The following is a 20076-nucleotide window of genomic DNA, read 5'->3' as shown; positions in this document are numbered from 1 at the left end:
GTAGCAAAAATGTATTTGCTGTAGGGTGTAGTTAGATGGAGCTGTTTTTAAGTCGCAAAATCATGTGGTTGAAATGTAGCCTTTTTTTTTTTAGTTGTAGATGGACACAATACATTTATCTTTTTCATTCATTTTTATGTGGTGCTGAGGATCAAACCCAGTGCCTCACACATGCTAGGCAAGCACTATACCGCTGAGCCATAACCCCAGCCCAGAAATGGACCCATTTTGAGCCACCCCTACATATCTCCCTTTGTCCTTAGTCTTCCAATAATAATGCCTGTAGCATACTAGGTAATCCATTTATAACTGTAGGCCTTCCCTTTGCACACCCAAGTTTTAAATTAGGCAATCGTGTAGATTGTAACCCCAACTCCTCCTGTCAAAGTAAAGGGGAGTTCTGCCTTAGGGATACTACCTGAGCAGACTTCCTGCCCAGTGTGCTTGCTTGCCAGCTATTTTTTTGATAGCACATCAAAAATAAAATTTCTGCAGATGTAAAGTTTGCCTTGCCCAGTAGCTTTTGAGCGTATGTCTGATGCCTTGTGACACCCTGATATTTTTAGCAACTTTGAATACCTGTGTTTGTTTCCATCATTCACCTCTATATAAAATCTTAGTCTAGCTCATTCCCCCCTCCAATCTATTCTCCACAAAGTAATCTGCTCTGGAATTAACAACTGGCACATATAAGGGAGCTGGCCATGTTTGTTGACTGCAAATAAGATGTAGTACCACCAAGCAGACAATGGTAGCTTAGTGCAGCTACTAATGGTAGCTGGTCAGCCTCCCCTAATGGCCAGGCACTTTTACTTCTGTTCCTGGAATCTATTTGTCCCTTTGTCCTTAGTCTTCCAACATATGCACATTCTACAAGATCTTCTAATAGTCTGTTGTTTTTGTGTTTAGTGCTTCTGAAATCAAGACAATTCTCAGGGTTCCTTTTTCATCTTTCTCCCAGAATTCACCTTTGAATGCTAAACAGTTTTCTCCTCACTGTGACCAGACTTTATGATTCTCTGCTTCCTGGATATGCTCTGTGTACAAAGCCTGGTTCATTGGCACATTCGTTCATTTACATAAATTAATCACCTCGTAACCACAACAGTTTTAATGAGGTCTGCTGGGAAAGCCAGTTCCCTTTGTTAATTACTCTTCTTGCCACAGAGCAGCATTTAGAGACCAGGGAGTGATCAGGGAGAGTGAAGAGCTATAATGAATCATTAGAGGCATCCTCTGTCTTAACTGCGATATTGTCATGGGCCTGAGAAACACAGGAGATTAATTAAAAAGTTGCATTTTCCTCTGGGCCATTTTAAGAGGCTGTCCCTATTGATCTGTAACTTGTCAAAAGTAACCAAACTCCAAGCCTCTTCTTTCCCAGAACTTTGTGTGTGCTTTGTTTACAGATACTTAACCTCTGGAGTATCATTTGACCCTACAGAGCAGGAACAAAGAAGCACCCTGTTACCTTATTCCTCTGTGCCCAGCTTTCTTCATCATTAAGAGAAAACACAGTGTACAGAGACGATGACCTTTTAGTCTGGAGGATAGTAAACCATTTGCCAGGGCCCTGTGTGGGTAGTTAGTCCACACAATTCACTCATTCTTCTTATTTCCAGCTGAATCGGCCTGATGTATCAGGCTCAATTAGGGATGCACTTTGAGATAATCATTCTTATCATCTAAGAAATTTGGAGCTGGAAGAAGCCTTAAGGTTGACCTCTGCAGACCACTCATTCCCCCAGGGCAGTGTGCAGATGCCCAAGGTCACATAACTTGTGTAAAGTCATGAAGAAAGAGGATGAACCAGATCTTCAGAAGGGATTCTAGTGTCTTAGCCTAGTGACCTTACAAGGGAAGCGATAGGAGTCCCTTCCACCTGAGGGCAAGTGTGGAAAAAATTTAAAAGACTGCTTGCCGCTTTCAATGAATGGTATTTAGGAAAAGATGATGTCCTGTTACTGCTTTGAAATTTTGAAGCCTCTCTCATGGTTTCCCTTTGTCTCTGTTCTTGCTGCCTTGTTCTCATGTATTCATGTCCTAATGCTACCCTAGCCTTCTTGCTTTGACATCCCTGCCCCAGTCATTCCTCTGTTTAATCTATCCTGTGCACCCCTGATAAATAATCTTCCTAGGACACCATGTCAATATCGGCTTACCAAACACAAACTGTGCGATTTTTTGTTCTTGTGGGAATTGAATCCAGAGCCTCAGACATGTACCACTGAGGCACACTGCCAGTTTCTTAACCAGGTAATCTTTTTTCATTTGTTGTTTTTGGATACACATGACAGTGGGGTGTATTTTGACATATTATGCATACATGGAGTGTGACCCATTACAATTTTGATCCCATTCTTGTAGATGAGCATGATGTGGAATTTCACTGTCCTGTATTCATTCATATATGGAATAGGAAAAGTTATGTCTGATTCATTCCATCTTTCCTATTCCCTTCCCCCCCTCACTTCCCTTCATTCCTCTTTGTCTAAACCAAAGTACTTCTATACTTCCCCTCTCTACCCTCCTTATTATGGGGTAGTATCCAAATATCAGAGAGAATATTTGGCCTTTGGTTTTTTGGAACTGGATTATTACACTTAGCATGATATTCTCCAGTTCCATTCATTTACCAGCAAATGCCATACTTTCATTCTTCTTTATGGCTGAGTAATATTCCATTGTGTATATGTACCACATTTTCTTTATCTGTTCATCTGTTGAAGAGCATCTAGGTTGGTTCCAAAGCTTGGCTATTGTGAATTAAGCTGCTAAACATTGATGTGGCTGCATCATTATAGTATGCTTATTTTAAATCCTTTGGGTATAAGCTAGGGAGCAGTATTAACTAGGTCAAATGGTGGTTCCATTTTAAGTTTTATGAGGAATCTCCATACTGCTTTCCAGGATGGTTGCACCTATTTGCAGTCCCACCAGCAATGTATGAGTGAACCTTTTCCCCCACATTCTCACCAACATTTATTGTTAGTTGTATTCTTGATAATTGCCATTGTGACTAGAGTGAGATGGAATCTCAGTGTAGTTTTAATTTGCATTTCTCTAATTGCTAGAGATGTTGAACACTTTTTCATATATTTTTTGACCATTTGTATTTCTTCTTCTGTGAGGTACTATTCAGTTCCTTTTTCCATTAATTGATTAGGTTATTTGGGGGGTTTTGGTGTTAAATTGTTAAAGTTCTTATATATCCTGGAGATAAATGGTCTATCCGAGGTGCAAGTGGTACAGATTTTATCCCATTCAGTAGGCCCTCTGTTCATGTTCTTGATTATTTCTTTTGCTGTGAAGAAGCTTTTTAATTTGATGCCCTCCCATTTACTGAGTATTTTTTATATCTTTTTTCTTTTTTCTTTTTTTTTAATTTGTTCTAATTAGTTATACTGCATTTTGATACATCATATATAAATGGAGTTTAACCTAGTCTTCTGGTTGTACATGATGTAGAATCACACCAGTTGTATAGTAATATGTGCACATAGGGTGATAATATAAAATTCATTATACTATCCTTTCTACTCCCATACCTCCTTCCCTCCCTTCACTCCCCTCTGACTAATCCACAGTAACTCTATTCTTCCCTAGCCCACCCTTCACCATTGTGAATTAGCATTCACATATCAGATAAAACATTCAGTCTTTGGTTTTGGGGGACTGGCTTATTTTGCTTAGCATGACATTCTCCAGCTCCAACCATTTACCAGCAAATGCCATCACTGTATTCTTACTTAAGGCTGAGTAATATTCCATTTTGTATATATACCACATTTTTAATCCATTCATCTATTGAAGGACACCTAGATTAGTTCCATGGTTTAGCTATTGTGAATTGAGCTGCTAGAAACATTGATATGGCTATGTCACCATAGTATGCTGATTTTAAGTCCTTTGGGTATAAACCAAGGAATAGGAAAGCTGGGTCAAATGGTGGTTCCATTCCAAGTTTTATGATGAATCTCCAACCATTATGGAAACAATGATTACACCAATTTGCAGTCCCACCAGCAATGTATGAGTGTACCTTTTTCCCCACATTCTTGCCAACATTTATTGTTGCTTGGAAACAATTGTTATTCTGACTGGAGCAAGATGAAATTTACTGATTCTTTTTTTTTTAATCTTTTTTTAATGCCTCTGCTTTTATTTATTTATTTTTATGTGGTGCTGAGGATCAAACCCAGGGCCTTCCACACACTAGGCGAGTGCTCTACCGCTGAACCCAGCCCCAGCCTGAAATTTACTGATTCTTGATTTTACTTCTTGTACTTTAGAAGTCGTATTGAGGAAGTCTGTTCCTAAACCGACATAATAGAGATTTGGGCCTACTTTTTCTTCTAGTAGGAGCAAGTTCTCCAGTCTAATGTGTAGGTCCTTGATCCACTTTGAGTTGAGTTTTCTGCAGGATGAGAAGAGTTCAATTTCATTTTATTACATATGGATTTCATATTTATTTCCAGATTTGCCAGTACCATTTGTTGAAGAAGCTGATTTTCTCCAATGTGTGTTCATGGTGCCTTTGTCTAGTATGAGATAACTGTATCTATGTGAGTTTGTCTCTGTGTCTTCTATTCTGCACCATTGGTCTTCATGTCTGTTTATCTGCCAATACCATGCCATTTTTGTTAAGGTAGTTCTGTAATATAATTTAAGGTCTGGTACTATGATACCTCCTGCTTCACTTTCTTGCTGAGGCTTGTTTTAGCTATTCTGGGCCTCTGGTTTTTCCAAATGAATTTTATGACTGCTTTTTCTATTTCTCTGAAGAACATCATCAGAATTTTTTTTTTACGTTTTATGACTTTATTTAACTATCAGCAATTAGCTCTCATCCATATTGACTGTCTGTAGATTTTTAAATGTGGTAACGGGGACATAGGTTACCAAAGTATAGAGCTTGTTTGGTGAATCTTCATCCACGTTACATTTTCTGGATAATCACACACGAATACGATATGGGACATTCCTTATTCCTTTGGCCCAGACAGCTTTGTTGAGCCTGGTATCAATGCGCACATCTGGAGTTCCCATCTCCTTCATGGCAAATTTCTGGATCTCTTAGAGTGCCCAAGGAGCACGCTTCTTGAAGTCCACTCCTTGGATGCGCTTGTGAATGTTAATGGTGTATTCCCGGGTCACGACCTCGTTGATGGCAGAACGTCCCCTCTTCTTCTCGCCACCCTTCTTTGCGGGAGCCATTCTGCCAGGCCCAAGTTCATCATCAGAATTTTAATAGGAATTGCATTAAATCTGTATAGCACTTTGGTAGTATGGCCATTTTGATAATATTAATTCAGCCTATCCAAGAGCATGGGAGATCTTCCCATCTTCTAAGGTCTTCTTCAATTTCTTTCTTTAGAGCTCTGTAGTTTTCATTGCAGAGGTCTTTCACCTCTTTTGTTAGATTGATTCCCAAATAGTTTTTTGGGAGACTATTGTGAATGGGATAGTTTTCCTGGTTTCTCTTTCAAATGATTTGTCATTGATATCTAGGAATGCAATTGATTTATGCGTGTGAATTTTATATCCTGCTACTTTGCTGAATTCCTTTATGAGTTCTAGAAGTTTTTGGTGGAATTTTTTGGATCTTCTAAGTATAGAATCTGCCACTAGCAAATATTGATAATCTGAGTTCTTTTCCTGGTTGTATCACTTTAATTTCTTCTGTGTAAATGCGCTAACTAGGGTTTCAAGGACAATGTTGAATAAAAGTGGTGAAAGAGGGCATCCCTGTCTTGTTCTAGTTTTTAGAGGGAATGCTTTCAACTATTCTCCATTTAGAATGATGTTGGCCTTTGGCTTAGGACAGATAGCTTTTACAATATTGAGGTATGTTCCTACTACCCTAGTTTTTCTAGTGTTTTGAACATGGAGGGGTACTGTATTTTGTGGAATGCCTTTTCTGCATCTATTGAGATGATCATGTGATTCTTGTCTTCAAGTCTAATTATGTAATGAATTACATTTATTGATTTCCGTATGTTAAAACTTGCATCCCTGGATGAACCACCCTTGATCCTTGATCATGGTGCACTATCTTTTTAATATGTTTTTGTATGAGACTTGCCAGGATTTATTAAGAATTTTTGCATCTATGTTCATGAGGGACATTGGTTTGAAGTTTTCTTTCCTTGATGTGTCTTTTTCTGGTTTTGGTATCAGATTTTGATTTTACTTCTGGTACTTTAGGAGTCTTATTGAGGAAGTCTGCTCCTAAGTATCAGGGTGATACTAGCTTCATAGAATGAGTTTGGAAGGGTTCCCTTTTTTTCTATTTCATGGAATAATTTGAGGAGTATTGGTGTGAGTTATTCTTTGAAGGTCTTGTAGAGCTTGGCTGAGAATTCATCTGGTCCTGGGTTTTTCTTTGTCTGCAGGCTTTTGGTGGTATCTTCAATTTAATTGCCTAAAAATGATCTGTTAAATTTTCTGTCTGTCTGGTTCAATTTGAGTAGGTCACGTGTCTCTAGAAATTTGTCGACGTCATCATGATTCTCTATATTATTGGAGTACAGATTTTCAAAGAAGTTTCTGATTACCATCTGTATTTCAATAGTGTCCATGGTGATATTCCTTTTTTCATCATGATTTCTAGTGATTTGAATTTTCTCTCTCTTTTTCTTCAATCACTTGGCTTTTATTTATTTTTTTCAAAGAAACAACTTTTTGTTTTGTCTATTTTTTGAATTTTTGTTTGTTTCAATGTCATTGATTTGGGCTCTGATTTTCATTATTTCCTGTCTTCTACTGCTATTAGTGTTGATTGGTTCTTCTTTTTCTAGATTACCCATATAATCTTAACATGTCATTGCCCTGCTTAATTACTCACACTGTATTAAGTGAGGTGAGGGATCTAATTTGATATTTGCTTCATTTTCCATTCAATGACTCCAAAATAATTTGTCTAAATTTGTGTAATTCCTTGACTTGTGCTCTCATTTTCATGCATGGTAAGCTCCTAGATACAGCAGCACTTACTTCTGTTGTTGTTCCTTGCATCTCTCACAGGTTTTGTTTCTTTGGTTTCATTTCTTTGGATCTTGCTATATTGCCTAGGACTGCAGACTTATGCCACCATGCCTGGCTGTTCCACCTTGTTTTGACAACCACATCCTTGTAAAGTGAAACCAAACTAGGATGTCTACATAATGAAATGCTACTCAACAATAAAATGGAATGAACTACTGGTACAGGAAATGACATATATGAATCTCAAAATAATTATGCTGAGTGAAAGAAACGAACACCCTTACACCAAAAAAATGACATATTTTCCATTTACATCAAATTCTAGAAATTCTAGAAAATGAAAACTAATCAGTTTATAGAAGCAACAATGTGTTGGTGAAATAAAGAGGAAGTAGGATAGTAGACAACCAGGCAACAGAATCAAGAATATTCTTTTAATTATAGGAAAGTTCTAAGCATGTTCAGGCCAACAGGAATAATTTGGTGGGAACAGAATTAAAGATACCAATGGGTGATATGGTAATGATGGAGTAAGGTCCCCAGAAATCCAAAGTATACAAGACTTAGTTATAGGGCTAGGGATATAGCTCCAATTGGTAGAGTGCTTGCCTTGCATGCACAAGGCCTGGGTTCAATCCCACAAAAAAAAAAAAAAAAGACTTAGTTATATTTCTGAAACTCCCCTTAGCAATCTTGAAATCCACATGTGTTTTTACAGTTGCCTTTGATACCAATTCTACCTTCTGGGTTGTTTTCCAAAAGGATCTCTGCCTTTCACAAAGTTCACTATTAAGCACTAATTTACTGAAGTCTTTGGATCATAAACAACTCACAACCTTGTACAATTTTTCTGAGGAATCAGTCCTGCCTGGCTGCCTTCACTCCACCTCCCTGTGGACTCTGAAGCAAAGGGTTGGGGGTTCATTAGTCTCTGAGTTCTTCCCATTGCATCTGTCACAGCACAGAAATGTGTGCCACTCTGAATACATTCTGCCCCCTCCTAGGAGAGGTTAGATGTCTCCAGGGACATTTCAGTTTTGGTAAGAAAAAGTCCAGCTACTATAGATCTATCAAGTGAATTACCCAGGAGATGAGACCTCCTTCCCCAATTCGAGGACAACTATGAAACTCTGTGATTATGTAAGTGAAGATATTGAGAGTAGCCAGGCATGGTGGTGCTTGCCCATAATTCCAGCAGCTCAGGAGTCTGAGGCAGGAGGATTGCAAGTTCAAAGCCAGTCTCTGCAACTTAGCAAGGCCTTAAGCAACATAGTGAGAACCTGTCTGAAAATTAAAAAGGAAAAAAAAAATTAAAGGGCTGGGGATGTGGCTCAGAGGTAAAGCACCCATGGGTTCAATCCCTAGTACAAAAATAAATAAATAAAAGATACTGAGAGTAAAAAGTTGGAGGGGATTGTTCAAAATCAAACCCTCAATGGAAGCAGGCTACAGCATAGACCTTATGACCATCACCAGACTGCACAGTCCAGCCACAGTCAGGAGATCTGCTCACGCCATACTTTGTTATTTCCAGCCTGGTTGACAAGAGCTCTTACAAAAATAAGTGGGATATGAGATGAAGAAATTAATATAACCCCTTCACCACAGTCTTCCATGGTAATTCATAAACAGTATAAATCCTCCCGGAAATTTCATTTATCAGATAACTAATTAAAAGCAAAATATAGGGGCTGGGGTTGTGGCTCAGTGGTAGAGCGCTCACCTAGCATGCACAAGGCATGGGTTCTATCCTCAGTACCACATAAATGTAAAATAAAGATATTGTGTCCACCTAAAGCTAAAAAAATAAATATTTTTTAAAAAGCAAAATATATATTTAGGGGCTCAGAGTATAGCTCAGTGAACAGATTCCTGCAGATTCCTGCTAAGCATGCATAAGGACATAGGTTCAATCTCCAGCACCAAAAAAAGAATATTTGTCTGTGTATTTAATTAATAATTCTTTATTTAACTAAATTAGTTTGATTTTAAAACATTAGTCATATGTACAAACTAGGGGGTTTTTTTGTTTGTGTGGTTTTTGCTTCCAAGCTATCTAGGTCATTTCATTTTTTTTAACTTTATAAATTTTTTATTTGTTCTAATTAGTTATACATGAGAGTATAATGCATTGATGCACTTTGATATATCATACATAAATGGGATATAATTTCTCATTTTTCTAATTGACATGTTGTAGAATCACATCAATCATGCAGTCATATGTGTACATGAGATAATAATGTCTATTTTATTTGTAGATGGACCCAATACCTTTATTTCACTTATTTATATGTGGTGCTGAGGATCAAACCCAGTGCCTCACACATGAGAGGCAAGCACTCTACCACTAACCTACAACCCAATACTAGATTTTAATGTACTGATACTCTTATCAGTCCTGTAAAATATATATTACTAGTCTCAATTTTCACTGAGCAAAATGAAATTTGGGAGGTTAAGCCAATTTCTTAGGACCAATCCATCAATAAGAGGAAGAATCAAAATTTGCAGTATCAATTCCTTGCAGTATCAATTTCTATAAATTTCCCACCTCTCCCCTGCCATTTTCTCCTATTAAGCATTAGTATTCTTACCTATAAATACATTATTTATGTTGTAATGTATATTTATGTCTGAATATCTTTTATATATTTATCAGTATCCATGTGGAAAGGCTCAAATTTTTAAATTCGTAAAACCAATAAAAGTGATTAAGATTTTTTCTAATGGTTTTGTTTCCAAATCCCTTGACAACCTACCTGAGGCTAGAAAATGGTGCATGATTGTCTCATAAATTTGAAGAATAAAATTCACAAACACAGGGTGAGAACAAAGTAACAGGATTTATTAGAGTGATAGAAAGCAGAGCTTCCAAGGAGGGAGGGGTCCTAAGGGAGTGATACCCAAGAGTGCCTACTGTCTAGAGCTTTATATAGATCTATAGGTTTAAGGAAGTTAGCCCCCTGCCTAATCCTGGGTAAGGCGTTCAGTGTCCACGAGGTATTCATGCAGCCTGTAGACAATCAAAATATCAGTCAGGCATTTTTCCTTCTTTGGAGAGGCATGAATCCCAATCATGTAGGTCCTGATTTTAAAATAGCCTTTTTGTAAGTTTCTTGGCAAATAGCTGCAGGTGCTGATTGGGCTCTACTGCCCAGGAAGTTACCCACAGGCCATCCCCCCTATCCTTCCAGCCTCATCTCTTCCTCAATGGTGGGCAGGGTGGGAGTGGGTGAGGACCGGGATCATATCCTAATTTGCTTCTCTTTCCATGGTTGTCACAGATAAGCCTTTCACAAATGTAGATGTTGCCAAAAATATACAATATATCATATATTATTACCTTCAGTTTTGGACATGACTTTCAGGATGGATATTTGTGGCAAAATGTGTGTCTCTTTTAATGGAAAATTAGTGAGTTTAGGATCAAAATCATTTAGCACAATTGTCACTCATTTGTTAAAATTCCATTTTATTTACATTTTTTATCCAATTAGATCTCTCTAAATAGAGTAATCACAACATAAGCAAAAAAAAAAAATGAACAGTTCACAACTGAACTAATTTTCTCTATTAGTACTAACAGCCCCAGAGAACAGCTCAACACAGTGCCTCCCCAAATCAGGCTCCCACTGTCTCCACTCTGGAGCTGGGCAGACTCCTTCATCACAGGGAACAGCTGGAGACAGTATCTCCACACAGCCACAGGGCTCTTCATTTACTCTAGCAAAGGATCTATCCTCAGTATCGACTGGGTGAGAAAAATTCTAAATTGAACAGATTCCTGCAGAGATAGGACAAAGATCTGTTTGAGCAATGAGTTTGTAGTTTTGCAATTGGGAATGGTTTTGTGCCCTGCAGGCTGCTCCCATTGCTGTGGGGAGCAGAGGAGAAAGAAAGCAGGGATCCATCTAAGCACACTTTTGTTGCTTTTGATGCCCATTTTTTGAGACTTGAAACAGAATACAATCTCTAGAACCAGTCACAACTTAAAATCATAGGACATTGTTAAAAGTTGAAAGACTATAATCCATTCCTTTTTCTTCCTCATCCTTTTCATAAAATTGTAGAGAAAATAAATTCCAGATCTTTTTTAAGATTTGCCAACATAAAAAAAGAAAAAAAAATGATCTGCCAACATGTACAGATACCCAGAATTAATGACATAAATTTTCACAGTAAGATTGTATGTTGTATGTGTGTGTGTGTGTGTGTACGTAAAAGAATGAGAGATGGAAAGAGAATACAAGAGAGCTAGAAGAGCTATTCTTATGGATGAGAGAAATGATAGAAAGAAGGAAAGATTATGCATAATATATCCACAATGAGCCTAAAACTTGTGAAGCTTCTAAAAAAAATTTTTCATTTCCATCACAATGTACAATATGAGTGATATAGCCCCTTAATTGTAGCTAAAACAATAACATCCTATGTCCCATACAATAAAGTTCTGCATTTTCAAAATGCCCAGCAAGTTTTTATCTTATTTTTCTCATTATTCTACACATTATTCAACAAGTTCCAATTACATATCAAACTTTCAATAATAATATATATTTGAACACACATGAAATAAATCAGGAAGAAAAGTAATACAAAATACAACTTCTTCTATTGTTCATAACATTAAACATCAATTGTTGGGTTATATTGTAATCCTATGTTTAACTTTTTGAACAACTGCCAAACTGTTTTGCACAGAGCTACACCAACAATGGAAATGGTTCTAATTTCTCCATATTCTCAGCAACACTTATTTTCTTTATTTTTTAATCATAGCTATCCTAGTAAGGTATAAAATATTATGTCATCATGGTTTTGATTTACAGTTCTCTAATGACTAAAGATGCTGATTATCACTTCATATGTTTGCACACCTTTGTAGAGATGTCTATTCTGGTCTTTTGCTAATTATTAAGATTATTAAGATTATTATTATTAAGATTATTGATCTTTTTGTTGTTGAGCTATGAGGGTGTTTTATATGTTCTGATAGTAGGCCCTTATCAGATATATGATTTATCAGATATATATAAATATCCTCTCACATTCTTCAGATTGTCTTTTTACTTTCCTGATATTGCCTTTTTATGTAAAAATGTTATTAATTTTGAGAAAATCCAATGTCTCTACTTTATCTTTCATTGCTTGTGCTTTTAGTGTCATTTCTGAGAATGCACTGCCAAATCTAAAGTTGTAAAGATTTACTCCTATGTTTTCTCCTAAGAGTTTTATAGGTTAGTTCTTTAATTTAGGTGTTTTGTCCATTTTGAATTTATTTTTGTATATGGCATAAAGTAGGGTTCCAACTTCATTCTTTTGACAATAAGACTCAGTGGAGAGAAAGATGTGTGTTTTGGGTCTTCATTCTTTTTATCCAGTTGTCCCAAAACCATTCATCAAAAAACACCATTCTTTCGCCCATTAAAAATTTTTGGTCAACAAATATATGAAAAAATATTCAACATCTCTAGCAATTAGAGAAATGCATATCAAAACTACTCTAAGATTTCATCTCACTCCAGTTAGAATGGCAATTATCAAGCAACAATAAATGTTGGCGAGGATGTAGGGGAAAAGGCACACTCATACATTGCTGGTGGGACAGCAAATTGGTGCAGCCAATATGGAAAGCAGTATAGAGATGCCTCAGAAAACTTGGAATGGAACCACCTTTTGACTCAACTATCCCATTCCTTGGTTTATACCCAAAGTACTTAAAATCAACATATAACAGTAACACAGCCATATCAATGTTTATAGCAGCTCAACTCACAATAGCTAAACTATGGAACCAGCTGGAGCTGGATTCAAATCCTGTACTTTGTCAATCAAAACTTCTTTAATTTTTTTTATTTTTTATAGTACTTGGGATCATATTTTTTATAGTACTAGGTGTCTTTCAACAGATGAATGGATAAAGAAAATGTGGTATATGTATACAATGGACTATAACTCAGCCTTAAAAAAGAATAAAATGATGGGATTTCCAGTAAATGGATGGAGCTGGAGAATATCATGCTAAGCGAAATAAGCCAACCCCAAACAACCAAAGGCCAAATGTTTTCTCTGATATGCGGATGCTAATGCATAATAAGGGGTGAGGGCTAGGGAAGAATAGAGTTAGTTGAGATTAGACAGAGGGAAGTGAAGGGAGGGGGGGCATAGGGATAGAAAGCATAGTAGAATGAATCAGACATTGTTACCCTATGTATATATGTGGCTACATAACCAGAATGATTCTACATCATGTACAACCAGAAGAATGAGAAATTATACTCCATTTATGTATGATGTGTCAAAGTGCATTCTACTGTCATGCATAACTAATTAGAACAAATTTTTAAAAAGTTAAAAAAAAAAGTTTTGGTACCTTTTTGAAAATCAGTTGACCATAGGTGTATGGTCTACTTCCGATCTCTCAATTCTAGTCTATGAACTATATATCTATCCTTAAGCCATTCCTACAAACAACATTGTTATAGATCAGTGGTTCTTCAAATGTGCTCCCCTGAACAGCAAGAACTGGGAACTTGTTAAAATACAGATTCTTAAGTCCCACCTTAGTCCAACCAAGTCAGAACTTTGTTTTAACAAGTCCTCCAGGTGATTTCAATACATGCTAAAAGTTAAGAACAACTTTCTATTCTGCTGGGGGATTTTTTGAAAAAGCTATGACTGGACTGGAGGTAAAGTCCAGGGGTAGAGCATTTGCCTGTTGTGCATGAGACCCTGGATTTGATCCCCAGTACTATAAAAAAATTAAAAAATTAAAGAAGTTTTGATTGACAACCTATAGGATTTGAACCCACCTCAAGCATGAACCCTGACTTGAAACACACATCTTCCTCTCCACTGAGTTTTATTGTCAATGCTTTCTTGATTAGTCCCAAATCTTCATCCAAGTATCCATTCTATAAACACAAAAAAAAATGGTGTCAGGCTAATTATTTGTGAATTCCTAGTGAAAATACTAACTTTTTGAATTTTCAGCTATTTACCCAAATTAAATCTTCTAACATTTCTTTTGTTCTCCAGAATTTTTCAAAGATAACAACAAAACAAAACTGTGCCTCTACAAGTAAGCCCAGTGCTCTGCAACCTATTATGTCTTGGCCCTGGTACATAGAGTCATTTTAAATAAACAAGCACTCTTAGAGTATCTTTTTAACTTTTGGGGGATTCATAACTTTATTAATCATGTTTATTTTACCAGTTACAGAATGATTATCCCCGATTCAAAACAATGCTTCCCAAACTTTATACATCATGTCACATACTGAGAATTATAATATTTGAGCAGCACACTGGAATAACACATGCAACCAGGAGCAACTTCACCCAAGGACTCTTACCCCTCTGCCCCCAGGGCCTTACCTGGATGATTCTAAAGTGAGAACACCAATATCTCTGGACCTTTACAATACATCAAGGTGTACTATCTTGCAGGACAGAGCAAGAGTCAAGCTCTGTTTTAGAAGGTGGAAGTTAAGCCAAGATTAAATCACACTGAAGACCATCTCTTCTTATCTGTAACTCGTTTTACTTTGGTTCATTCTGTGCTTACAGATTCAAGAAATTACTGTGCACATACCAATGACAGCCTTTAAAAACACACACACACCTGTACTTTGAATTTTTTTAAATGTCATCTTTTTTTGTTTTTTTATACATGACATATACATGACAGTAGAATGTATTTTGACATATTTTATATATATATATATATATATATATATATATATATGGATCACAACTTCCCATTCTTCTGGTTGTACATGATATGGAATTACATCAGTCATGTATTCATATATGAATAAAAACCAAAGGCTGAATGTTCCCTCTGATATGCTGATGGTAACTCACATTAAGGGGGGAGATAGGGGAAAACAGAAGTATTTTGGATTAAACAAAGGGTAATGAAGGGAAGGGAAGGATTGGTAGTAGGAAAGTTAGTAAAGTGAATCAGACATTACTTTCCTATAATTATATATGAATACATGACCAATGTAAAATATGACCTTAACTGACACCACTTATAAAATTATAGATGTCTTTTGTCTTTTCCTTCTTTACAAGATTGTCAAATTGGGGGCTGGGTCTGTAGCTCATGATAGAGCACCTGCCTTATATGTGTGAGGCACTGGGTTCAATCCTCAGCACCACATAAAAATAGATAGATAAAGATATCGTGTCCATCTGCAATTAAAATATATATATATATATATATATATATATATTAAAAACTGTCTTTAAAAAAATTAAGATTGTCAAATTGCCATAATTTTATTTTAGAAAGTCTATAATTTATATTCTTTTATAGTATTTCTGGCCACGATGGAATCATACTTACCTTTTCCCTAACTTTATTAGATTAACTTTCCTAATATCTAGGAAACAACTAGCTGTGCCCAATGGTTCCTCCCTGTTTCTGCAAACTCCAAAATTATGTTGAGCCATAATTTCTTCCAAGATTCTGAAATTTCCATAATATATTAGTTTCTTATTGTCACTATGACAAATTACCACAAACTTAGTGGCTTAAAGCAATATATATTTATTATCTTACAGTTATATTGATCAAATGTACAAAATGGGTCCCATGAAGCTTAAATCAAAGTGTTGATATGGCCACATTCTCCTGGAGCTCTAGAAAAAATATGACTTCTTCAATTTTCTAGCTTCTATATGCTACCTACCTCCTATACATGTGGGTCCCCAGCCAACAATATCATTACTCATACCTCTGCCCCTGTTATCCCATTTTCCTCTCCAACTCTACAATGGGCCTACCCAGCTATATTCCAGGAAAATATCTCCAACCCACGTTCTGAAATCACATCTGCAAAGACCCTTTTGCTGTGTAAAATAACTACTCAAAAGTCCTCCAGCCTTAGGATACAGACATCTTTGGGAGGAAAATTATTCTACCTTCCATATATGAAGTTATTTTTAAATTATTCTACCTTCCATACATGAAAATTATTCAACCTTCATACATGTCATTAACAAATCATTAACAAGTTCTTTCCTAATAATCAGAATTAAATTCACTGTTATAGTGTTCTTCATCATCTCCATTGTATTCTTGGCAATAAAATTGTCAGTGAGTCAAAATTTATTGAATTTTATATTTGGCAGGATAGTTTCAGCTACAAGAAACAGAAATCTCAATTCAAATTGAAGGGGATTCATTGACTCAAAAAACTGGAGTACTCAGAGAAGAAGTAGGACTTTTGGTAAGGCTTAAAGTAATATATCTCAATGATTCCACTTATTGGCTTAGATCAATTACACCTATTACTGGAATGTGAAATTGGACCAATCAATTAATTCATCTTTCCCAAACTTCACGATGCAACACAATAGAGAGGAGTGGTTAGAAATTGGGAAAGCAACCAATGTTGCCCATGAATATTCATACTTAGCATTATAAGACTTCTAATGGTTAATTTTGTCAATAGCAAACACCTTATAGTGTTTTATATCTTACAAAGACTTCCACATATACATAGTGCTATTACTTTCATTTTTCTTTTGTGAAACAGAGTCTTGGCTGTTTCCTAGGCTGACCCTGAAATTATGATCCTCCCACCTCATCCTTCAGAATAGGTAGGTTTATGCACCAGAGTGCCCTGGATTTTATTGTTTTGAACAGCTAAAAAAAAAAAAGTATAGTTAAATCCCATTTTATCTGGAAAGCCACTTGTAGCAGAATAAAATTTAACCCCTACCTCTCACTCTGCATGAAACTCAACTCAAAGTGGATCAAGGACCCAGGCATTAAACCAGAGACCCTGAACATACTAGAAGAAAATGTAGGCCCAATACTCCATCAGGTTCAGTTAGGAATTCACTCTCTCAATAAGACTCCTAAAGTGCAAGAAATAAAATCAAGAATTAATAAATAGAGCCAGGCGTGGTGGCGCATGCCTGAAATCCCAACGGCTCAGGAGGCTGAGGCAGGAGAATTGTTGAGTTCAAAGCCAGCCTCAGCAATTTAGCAAGATCCTCAGGAACTTAATGAGACCCTGCCTAAGGTGAGGCAGAACATCAAGGTGGAAAGTGTGTGGCAGAGGAAAGCAGTTGGGAACATAGCACCAGGAAGCAGAGAGAGAGCAATGCTTGGGGACAAAATATGTACCCCAAAGCATGCCCCCCAACAACCCACCTCCTTTAGCCATACCCTATCTGCCTACAATTACCACCCAGTTAATCCCTATCAGTGATTTAACTCAATGATTAGGTTAATACCCTCATAACCCAATCATTTCACCTCTAAGCTTTCTTCCATTATTTCACACATGAACTTTCAAGGGACACCTCACATCTAAACCATAGCAGCTATAACAAAACCATAAATATACCTGACTGCATTCTGAATGGCCTTTCTGTTCAGGATATGGACTTGTAACCTATAACTAGAGTCTTTTGCACATTCATACAATGTTTTTATTTAAATAGGCTTAATAATCCATTTTAGCCACCCAAATAATGTTTAAGTTCTCATTTAAGTATTTAAAACAAATGATAGTCCCATTTTTATTGGAAATTTCTCTATTCTTCCTCCTTCTCAAACAAGAAATGGTTCCAGGAGCCTCCAGTTTTATTTTCTTCGGTCATTACATTTCCACAACAGTATAATTCCTATTCCACATGAGAGTGCTCTCATAGGAGATGGCTAATTGGTTTGTCTCCATCTGAAACCCTTCTTTCCCAATTAGAAGCAACATTTTGTGAGATACAGGGTCTTACCATGTTTCCCAAGCTGGCCTCAAACTCCTAGGTTCAACCAATCCTCCTGTCTCAGCCTCCTTAGTGGCTGGGACTACAAGTGTGCACCATGCACCCAGCTACAGCTGCATATTCTTGTTTCAGCACTACGGCTAGTTCAAAAAACATCTACAAAAAGATTTGTTTCCAATTGTATGGATTTATCAACACTTATTTTCTTTTTTGTCCATGAGTAGTTTGTATCAGCACTAGAATGCTGGCAAATACAAGAGAAACATGCAAGGTCAGCTACTAATTTTAGTCTTTCCCTTGATCTAATAGTCAATGCACATCACCTTGTCTATAAACTGGATCGGCAGTGAACAAGATTTAGTTAATTTATTTCTAAAGTTTACATGAAACTTTATAAGTCCCCACACTGTCCACACTCTTCAAATAACAAAAGTTCCTCAAACTCAAATTCCTCAATATTTTAAGAATATTTCCTAAAGTGCTTCTTAGGCATGCCCTACCACTGAGTGACATCATCCTGGGATGACTGGGAAGGTGGAATACAGACAGAGGAAAAGCCTGAAGGGCCCCTTGAGCATCTCCAAATGGACTTTATGCAAATGTCCTACTAATGGGCTATAAATATGTCCTGGTTATGTTATTAATTCTCAGAATGAATAGATATGTATCATTCCCAAAGAGCTATGGATGATCCAAAGTATGACCAAAATGTTGAATCTCTTTTTGTTCAATTTTGGAAATTCTAACTTACTGTTCTAATAATGAGGTCTGTGTTCCATTAAACTGTTATCAAAGGACTCTGTAAATCCTTGCCTTTTTCTCAAAACTCTGCTATCCTTACCTTCTATAAACACCAGGAATAGTAAAGAGAGGCTGAGCGTGGAGCAGCACACCTGAAATCCCAGCAGCTCAGGAGGCTGAGGCAGGAGCATTGCAAATTCAAAACCAGCCTCAGCAATTTAGCTAAACCCTAAGCAACTTAGCAAGAACTCTCTCAAAAATTAAAAATAAATAAATTAATTTAATTTAAAATTTAAAAAAAAGAAAGGGCTGGGGATGTGACTCAGTGGTTAAGTGCCCTGGGTTCAATCCCTGGTATAAAAAAAAAAGGAGAAAAGAAAAGAAAGCAAATGAACTTCTAAAACTAAAATTAGAATAGTTTTCAGCTGGGCATGATGGCATCCCAGCAACTTGGGATCCTGAAGCAAGAGGATAACAAGTTCAAGATTGGCCTTCACAACTTAGCAAGACCCTGTCTCAAAATAAAAAATATAAAGGATTTGGAGATCAGCAAGCAGTTGAGCATCCCTGGATGCAATTCCCAGTACCTGAGAAGGAAATCAGACTTCTATCAGCCTTAATGGCAATGAAATCTGCCTTCTTGAGGACCCACATGTCATCTCACAAGCCAATAACAGGCTACCCTGCTTCTACACCTAGATTTTACTCTATATTTTACCAACTAATGTGAGTAAATATCATAAGACTTGCGTGAGATCTCCAGCTCTATCACCAACAAGTTCAAGCTGCATTTCCAAACACCAACTGTGTGATCTGAAATCTGGAGCTTATGGTTTCCTTAAAAAAATACATCAGAAAAAAAAAACTGCCCTTGAGTTCCAACAAAATGAAACTTTAGCAGGGACTGATAACAACTGACACAGCATTAAAACTTCAAAGTATTAATCCCCAGAGTCATGCTTCCTTAATTAATTAATTAATTAATTAATTAATTAATTTTAAATATCATCAGTTTCTTAAGCCCTGGAAATTTATCCAGTTGGGAGACTTTAAGTTGAGAATTCCTAAAAATTCTCCAGAATCTGATAGAAGTGGGTGGCTGTCACCCAAGACAACAAAACAAGATTAATTTTCTCATTCTTTGTCCTTTTTCTTTTCTTTTTAATCTGCCACTAAACTTGTCTATTATTATATTCTAATCTTCTTTATTAGCCAACTAAAAAGTTTATATGTATGTTGTTCCTGGCTTCATCCTGTCAATTTTGACTTCCTTTGGTCTTCTACAACTTGGAATAAAAGCACATTTTTCTCATGTGTTTTGTTTGTTTGTTCTTTGAGACTCTGCTACTATTCTGATTCATCTGATTGCCAATTGTGTAATCTTCCTCCAAATACTGCTGACAAAAAGTAGCTGTTTCTTTAGATAACTCAGACAGTGATTTTTTTTCTACATGTCTGACCCAGAACTTAAGTTTTTTCTCACATAATTAATCCCAAATTTCAGTTTAAAATTGGATTTAAAGCTGGGGATGTGACTCAGTAATAGAGCACTTACCTAACATGCATGAGGCCCTGGGTCCCATCCCCAGCACCACAAAA

General features: G+C 36.6%; 1 pseudogene; it reads right to left on the bottom strand.

Annotated features, from left to right (window-relative positions):
• Nucleotides 1–4839: 4839 nt before the first annotated feature.
• Nucleotides 4840–5226, bottom strand: LOC124090472 (large ribosomal subunit protein eL31-like; annotated as a pseudogene).
• Between the last annotated feature and the right edge of the window lie 14850 nt (nucleotides 5227–20076).

This window comes from Marmota monax, unplaced genomic scaffold (genome assembly GCF_021218885.2).
Source record: "Marmota monax isolate L192 unplaced genomic scaffold, Marmota_monax_Labrador192_F-V1.1 WCK01_AAM20220418_F8-fsc00017, whole genome shotgun sequence".
Classification (NCBI taxonomy): Eukaryota; Metazoa; Chordata; class Mammalia; order Rodentia; family Sciuridae; genus Marmota; species Marmota monax.
Note: the sequence above shows the minus strand (reverse complement) of the source record. Positions and strands in the feature narration are given on the sequence as shown.